The 8166-nt window shown below is 60.7% G+C and overlaps 2 pseudogenes; one reads left to right on the top strand and one right to left on the bottom strand.

The window, feature by feature from the left end:
• Window positions 1-1794: 1794 nt before the first annotated feature.
• On the bottom strand, window positions 1795-3061 carry LOC116525411 (annotated as a pseudogene).
• A 1915-nt stretch (window positions 3062-4976) lies between these two features.
• Window positions 4977-7235, top strand: LOC116525410 (annotated as a pseudogene).
• The last annotated feature ends 931 nt before the right edge of the window (window positions 7236-8166 follow it).

Raw genomic sequence — 8166 nt, 5'->3', positions numbered from 1 at the left:
CCCCGAGCAGGGGAGGCAGGTGTCCGGGTAACCCTAACCTGAGACCGTTTTCTGGGTGAGCCTTCTCCTAATCACGGGTGGGTGTCTTCGTCCCAGGTAGGGCTGCTTGAGGGTGGGCAGAGGCCCCCACAGTCACAGCCTGGCCAGCTCTGCAAATGCTCCTGAAACCGTCCATCTCCTCAGTCATTCAAACGACCAATCAGTCAATCGCAGTGGCCTCCCTCTGGGGTGGAAAGTGGTGGGACCAGGGACCGTCACAGGGAGAGAGGGCTGCAGGCGGGGTAGGGGTATCAGGGGCTCAGCCTGGGTCTCCTGACCTCCAGACCCACGTCTTCCCCTACACACCACCTGAGAGCATCTCCTGGCGCAGCTGTGACCGCACGCATCCCTGGGAGAAGGACGGGCCGCAACGCTGAAGCTGTGGACACAGGGCTCCCAATCTAGACGAGGGGCCTCTCCCCTGCAGGGGACAGGATCAGGACCTGGGAGCCCTCAGTCCCCCTCCCAGCACTGATTACCTGGAAAAGCCCCCAAGCCTGGATTGATGGAGAAGGTGGGATCCTGACAGTGGCCTGGGCCGGGGATGGCAGCTTGACCAAAACGGGGGTCATCTCCAAGGTCACCATCCCAGACCTGGGAGTCTAAAAACACTTACACCCTTAAGAATGAGGCATTTGTATCGGATCACGGTTCAGAACGCCGCTGGTGCCATGGACGGAGCAATCCCTCGGCCGAAGTGGCTGCTCTGCTCTGATAAGCGTGGCCACCCTCGCGAGCTCCCAGGCCCAGGGGCCTCCCCCAAAGCCTGGCGTAAGTGGCCCCTGGAAGGACTCCCAGCCCAGAGCCTTGGCAGGTGTCTGCGGCTCCCCAGGGGTGGGGTGCTGGGAGGCTGACATCTGCGGAATGTTTTTACTGTTGAACAAATTGAATCAATTAAACAGGCCCCGTTGGGGTGGCTGGAGCTGGTGAACAGGAGGGAAGAGGGAAGCAGAGCCAAGGGGAAGGCCGGAGGGCGTCTCCCCAAGTGGGGTTCAGACGCATCAGGGCAGGAGACTCCCCATGTTGACAAGAGGGAGGTGAGTTCGTGGAGGTGGACTGGGAGGAAAGTCAGTGGGGACTGTCCCTGCTGTGTGTCCCCTGAAAGCACAGCAAGGCCTGCGTCTCCTACTCAGAGGCAGCCACCTCTGGTCTTCTTAGCCCCCGGCCCTGTGACCCTTTGGGGCGCTGGAGCTCCCAAGACACCCCAGCCTCCTTTCAAAGGCATTTTATTGCTCTCACATGGAGGCCTCCGGAAGCTGGAAGGCTCCACCAGAGAAAGAGAGGAGGCTGCCCAGGGAGGCTGGAGGAGGCAGAGAGGAAAGAGGAAACAGATTGAGGGGGCGATAGCGAGGGCCCGGGGTCACCCACCTGGAGCGGAAGCCTCCCCCTCGGGCAGCCTGAGAATGATCCAGGCGCCGGCTGCTCTGTGACCCAGCTGACCGAGGGACAGCCCCTGCCTGGAGCCCCAGCAGCTGCCGCAGTGTCCCTCCTGTCCCAGCAAGGGCTGCAGGGCCATCCCCTCCAATCCCTCCCCAGAGGTCCGGTGCGGCTGCCTCTCCTCCCGCTGCTGCTCAGGAGGGCGAGGTTTCCTGAGTCAGGCCACCGGCAGCGGGCGAGCGGCCAGCCCCTCTCAGCATGGCGCTTGCCCACACATGCCAGGACAGTGGCAAGCTCACCGTCACCCTGGACAGTCAGATCACTCTGTCCCTTCATGTTGAGTGACCAACATTGGGCCCCCTGAGGCAGACGACCGTCTCACCAGCCAGCTCCCAGGGAGGACAGGGTGGACAGGACCTGTCATTCGCCAGCAGTCTGCCCCCTGGCCCGGAGGCTGAGGGCACCGGCCGGCTCGGGGGCAGGGGCTGGTTTGGCCGAGGGACCTGCTTCTTGGGCAGCACCAGGAAACAGCCGGGGACCAGGCTGGAAAGGCGGAGACCCTGCAGCGGCCACATGCATGGCGTGAGCGGCGCGTGGGTGCTGCCCCTTCCGCAGCCGGAATTCCAGGCCCAGCTGCTGCAGGAGGGAGCGCCAGCCAGGGGCGCAGGGCGAAGGGTGGGGGAGGCGTGGCGCCTGCGCGCTCGGCTCCTGCTCGGGTGGCGCGGGCCGAGGACCCCCACCTGCACTGCGGTGCGGAGGTCTCGGGATGCGAGGGGGCTGCGGGTCGTGGCCGGCGCGTTCAGGCCCCGGGCGGTGGGGCGGGCGCGGCGTGTGTGTGGCTCGGTTGCCCGCAGGCGGCCACGCGGCGCTGCGAGAAACAAACGGTCGTGACTTAGTCCAAGGGGCCGTTTCTGCATTTTCACCCCGACCTGGCGAGCTGCAGCGCAGCCGCGGGGCCGGAAGTCGCCGCCAGGCGGGTCGAGGCCGCGATCTGAACTCGGCTCCGAGGCCTCCCGCTCCGGCCTCGGGTTCTCAATCCTGGCGTGAACCAGGAGATCAACCTCCGGCGCCCGCCACAGGCGCCCTCCCACGGGAGCCGGCAGGCAGGAGCGGTGCAGGGTCGCCCTCCAGCGGCCGTGGCCGGGATGGCGGCCGCCTGCCAGGCCCCAAGCTTGGCCGCGTGGGAAAGGTGGGCGCTCCTCCTGGGTGGGCCTTGGGACTTCGCACCCTATGTGGCTGCTTCGTGGGGAGCGCCCCCGCCCGCCCCAAAAGGCCGGTGTTTCCAGCTGGATTAGCAGGCAACTTGGAAACCAGAGGGAGCTGGTCTGGTTGGGAGGAAAAAGCCAGGTGGTTCCCACCGGAGCCCCCGAAGGGGCGGGGCCGGAAAGGGGGCCTGGCCAGAGGTAAGGAGCACTCTGAGTTGGGGGGCTAGGGGAGCACAAAGGCGGGAACTGGGGAGCATCAGGGCAGGAGCTGGGGGAGCACCTAGGCCAGGAGCTGGGGGAGCATCCAGGCAGGAACTGGGGGAGCATCTAGGCAGGAACTGGGGGGCATCAGGCCAGGAGCTGGGGGAGCACCCAGGCAAGAACTGGGGAGCACCTACGCCAAGAGCTGGGGGAGCATCCAGGCAGGAGTTGGGGATCATCAGGCCAGGAGCTGGGGGAGCATCTGGGCAGGAGGTGGGGGAGCATCTGGGCAGGAGCTAGGGGAGCATGTAGGCCAGGAGCTGGAGGAGCGTCCAGGCAGGAGTTGGGGAGCATCAGGCCAGGAACTGGGGAGCACCCAGGCAGGAGCTGGGGGAGTACTGACGCAGGAGCTGTGTCTCATGTTATCCCGTCATCTGGAATTGTGTGTCCTGGGAGGAGCATCTCAAGGCTTAGAGCCCCTCTCTGTACTGGAGCTGCCTGTGTGTGTACATTTTGAATGAGCCATCCTTCCCTCGCTGCTCTCCCAGTGGGATCGAGAACTGTTAGGCACACACCTGGTAAAGCAGTGCTCTCTCTCGGGGAGAAGCAGGCCTTTAGCTCAGAGAATATCTGCCCCCCTGGGAGCTGAAATCCTGCCACCCCAAACCAAGAGCGTTCTTGGAGCAGACATCAATGGCACACACTGCTTCTGAAATTACAGATGTAAACCTTTAAAAAACATTTTGTTTTGAGGCAGGAGCTCTTGCTCTGTGGCCCAGGCTGGAGCACAGCAGCACCACCACGGCTCACCGCAAACAGCCTCCCTGGCTCCAGCGATCCTCCCACCTCAGCCTCCCAAGTGGCTGGGACTACAGACACATGCCACCATGCATGGCAATTATTTTTAATTTTTTGTAGATACTAGGTCTCCCTATGTTGCCCAGATTAGTCTTGAACTCCTGGGCTCAAGCAATCCTCCCACCTAATTACAAGCATGAGCCACTCTGCCTGGCCTGTAAATTTAACAGCAGTATTGAGATATAATTCACATACCATAAAATTCACCCATTTGAAGTGTACAATTCAATAGTTTGGGTATGTTACATTATATATTTTTTTCTTTTGTTGAGACAGAGTCTCGTACTATTGCCCAGGCTGGAGTGCAGTGGCATGATCTCGGCTCCCTGCAACCTCCACCTCTCAAGTTCAAGCGATTCTCCTGCCTCAGCCTCCCAATAGCTGGGATTACAGGCATGCACCACCCCACCCAGCTAATTGTATTTTTAGTAGAGACAGGGTTTCACTATGTTGGCCAGGCTGGTCTCAAACTCCTGACTTCAGGTGACCTGCCTGCCTCAGCCTCCCAAAGTGCTGGGATTAAAGGCATGAGCCACCATGCCTGGCCCATCATTTCTTAAACTTTTACATTGGCCACATGAATGTCATAGAGCTTCTTCACAGCCTGTTTGATCTGGTGCTTGTTGGCTTTAACATCCACAATGAACAAAGTGCGTTGTCATCTTCTATCTTCTTCACGGCAGACTCAGTGGTCAGCGGAAACTTGATGACAGCATCGTGGCCAAGTTTGCTTCCCCTGGGGGCGCTCTTCTGAGATTTGGCTGTGATACATTTTGCCGTTTTAACCATTTTTAAGTGTACACTTGAAAGGTACTGAGTACATTCACCATGCTGTGCGACTCACACTGTCCATTTACAGAACTTTTTTGCCTTGCCATCCCAGAGACTGTTTCCACTGAGCATCAACTTCCCTCTGCCTCTCTCCCCAGCCCCTGGCAACCTCTAATCTACTTTCCATTTCTGGATTTCCACATTCTAGATGTTTTATAAGTGGAATCAGACAGAGGTTGGCACAATCACTTGGCATAATGTTTCAAAGCCATCTGTCCATGGTGTGTCAGAATTTCCTTCCTTGTTAAGGTTAAATCATAGTTCATTGTATGGAGGGACCACATTTGTTTCTCTTTTCATTTATGGATGGAAACGTGGGGGTTCCACCTTTTCTCTGCGGTGAGTATGGTTGTGGTCAGCGTTTGGAATAGCCCGGCCGGGCGCCTGTGGCTCACACCTGTAATCCCAGCACTTTGGGAGGCCGAGGTGGGCAGATCACAAGGTCAAGAGATCAAGACCGCTTTTCACAAGATGGCGCCGAAAGCGAAGAAGGAAGCTCCTGCCCCTCCTAAAGCCGAAGCCAAAGCGAAGGCGTTGAAGGCCAAGAAGGCAGTGTTGAAAGGTGTCCACAGCCACAAAAAAAAAGAAGATCCACATGTCACCCACCTTCCGGCGGCCCAAGACACTGCGACTCCGGAGGCGGCCCAAATATCCTCGGAAGAGCGCCCCCAGGAGAAGCAAACTGGACCACAATGCGATCATCAAGTTTCCCCTGACCACTGAGTCTGCCGTGAAGAAGACAGAAGACAACAACACATTTGTGTACATTGTGGATGTTAAAGCCAACAAGAACCAGATCAAACAGGCTGTGAAGAAGCTCTATGACATTGATGTGGCCAAGGTCAACACCCTGATTTGGCCTGATGGAGAGAAGGCATATGTTCCACTGGCTCCTGATTACGATGCTTTGGATGTTGCCAACAAAATTGGATCATCTAACGTGAGTCCAGCCGGCTAATTCTAAATATATGGACATCTTTTCACCATAAAAAAAAAAGACATCAAGACCATTCTGGCCAACATAGTGAAACCCCGTCTCTACTAAAAATACAAAAGTTAGCTGGGCGTGGTGGCATGCACCTGTAGTCCCAGCTACTCAGGGGGCTGAGGCAGAATAGCTGGAACCCAAGGGCGAAGGTTGCAGTGAGCCATGGCACTCTAGCCTGGTGACAGAGCGAGACCCCGTCTCAAAAAAAAAAAAAAAAAACGAACCACACACACACATTTGGAATAGCCCGTGTGGAGTGTACCGTCCGTGTCCCTGCACCCTGCTCTCGGGGTGTGTGGCCGCACAGAACCGCTCTGAGAACCGCTAAACTGCTTTTCACAGCGCATGCATTGTAGTGAGAGCTCCAATTTCTCCACATCCTCACGAACCCGTACTGTTTTTATTATTGTTCTTCTTACACAGGCTTCATTTTTAAAAAGCAATATTTTCATACAAACAATATGCTAACACTAACTGAAATAATTAACAAATTGCAGAGAAGTAATTTTTTTTTTCTTTTTGGAGACAGAGTCTTCCTCTGTTGCCCAGGCTGGAGTGCAGTGGCTCAATCTCAGCTCACTGCAACTTCGGATTCCTAGGTTTAAGTGATTCTCCTGCCTCATCCTCCCAAGCAGCTGGGACTACAGGTGTGTGCCCCCCACACCCGGCTAATTTTTGTATCTTTTTTTTTTTAGTACAGACGGGGTCTCACCATATTGGCCAGGCTGGTCTCGAACTCCTGCCCGCATAATCCGCCCGCCTCAGCGTCCCAAAGTCCTGGGATTACAGGCGTGAGCCACCACACCCGGCCTTTTTTCTTTTCTTTTCTTTTCTTTTTGAGACGGAGTCTTCCTCTGTTGCCCAGGCTGGAGTGCAGTGGCATGATCTCGGCTCACTGCAACCTCTGCATCCAGGCTCAAGTGATTCTCCTGCCTCAGCCTCCAGAGTAGCTGGGATTGCAGGCGTGTATTTCTTTTGTATTTTTACAACAGAAATAGAAATACAGACGAAGTGTGGAACTCCTGACCTCAGATGATCCGCCAGCCTCTCCCAAGGTGCTGGGATTACCCCTCCCAAAGGCGTGAGCCACGTGCGCGGCCGAAACAGTGTTTGTTTGGCTCCAACCACACCGCCTGGAGATGACCACCGCTGATTTTTGACAACAAGCTTGTGTGCTTTCTAAGCACGGTTGATTCGTTCGGCCGAGAGACAGGGTCTGGCTCTGCGGCCCAGGCTGGAGCGCGGCGGTGCAATCCCGGCTCACTGCAGCCTCCACCTCCCGGGCTCAAGCGCTGCGCCCGCCGCGGCCTCCCGAGTGGCTGGGGCCACAGGCGCGGCCCCTCCAGCCAAGGACTGTTTTTCTGACCCACCCGCAGGATGGGAGCAGGGAGCGCGGGGCTGGCCGGGGGTCGGCGGGGAGGCCCTGCGAGGGGTGCGAGGGGCTCCGCGTGTGTCAGTCACCGCTTCTGCCCACGGGCTCACGACTGGGGGCGGCCAGGGTCACGGACTCGCTGGCCTCGTCTCCGGGGCGGCGGCTGGCGGCTTGTGGGAAAGACACCGCGGACCCGCGCGCGCCTCCCCAGACCGGCGAGACCCGGCCCGAGGCGGACCCTCCCGCCCCTCGCCCCTCGCCCGGGAGGCTCGCGCCGAGCCAGGAGCCGCGCGCCGATTGGCCGAGAGCGCGGCCGCCCGGACCAATCATAGGACGGCCCCGGCGCGCTGTGGGGGCCCCGTGAGTCCGGCGCGTGCGCACTCGGCCTCGCGCGCGGCCCCGGCCCTCCCTCCGCGGCCCCGGCCCTCCCTCCGCGGCCCCGGCCCTCCCTCCGCGGCCCTCCCTCCCTCCGCGGCCCCGGCCCTCCCTCCGCGGCCCCGGCCCTCCCTCCGCGGCCCTCCCTCCCTCCGCGGCCCTCCCTCCCTCCGCGGCCCTCCCTCTATCCGCGGCCCCGGCCCTCCCTCCGCGGCCCTCCCTCTATCCGCGGTCCCGGCCCTCCCTCCCTCCGCGGTCCCGGCCCTCCCTCCCTCCGCGGTCCCGGCCCTCCGGCGGGACCCCGCGCCGGCTTCTGAGGTTGGGCGCTGTCCTGCGTCCCCGTCCCCGGCCTAGCCTCGGGCGGGCCCATCGCGCTGCCCCCAGCCCCGGACGGCCCCCTCCGGTTGCCGAATGGAGAGGCTGGGGGGTTCCCGAGGTCGGCGGCGAGGCTTGGCGCGCAGGCCGCGCCGCGTGTGAGGAGGCAGCCCCCCGCCGGCTCCAAGGGCCCTGGGGTCGCCGGCGTGTTCCGGGGCCGGGCTGCGCCCCCCCGTTGGACCGTTTCCCGCACCGTCGCCCTCGGGCACGGCCCCCTCCGGCCGGGTCTCCCGGTCTTGACCTCCGCGGTGGCGGGAGCGGGGCTCCGCACAACGTCCCGACGAGGCCCCTCGCACTGACCGGGCCGCAGCTGCTCCAGCCCCGACGCCCGGGCCCTTCCGGCCGCTCAGAGCCCCCAGGAAAGGGAATGGCTGCGGCGTCGGACGCGGCCCAGGACTCCCAGAGGGAGGAGAAAGTGGAGGCTGAGCACGCCGGGAGCCCAGCTGGATGCCAGGAGCATTTTGCGGAGGGACTCGGGTCGGGGCTGCCAGCACTTCGCCCCCACGCATAACGGGGGCGTACTTAGGTCTCCGGCACCCCCCGAC

This window comes from Sapajus apella, unplaced genomic scaffold (assembly GCF_009761245.1).
Source record: "Sapajus apella isolate SASKATOON/1434 unplaced genomic scaffold, GSC_monkey_1.0 scaffold48, whole genome shotgun sequence".
Taxonomy (NCBI): domain Eukaryota; kingdom Metazoa; phylum Chordata; class Mammalia; order Primates; family Cebidae; genus Sapajus; species Sapajus apella.
The sequence above is the reverse complement of the archived record's forward strand: the minus strand, read 5'-3'. Positions and strand labels throughout refer to the sequence as shown.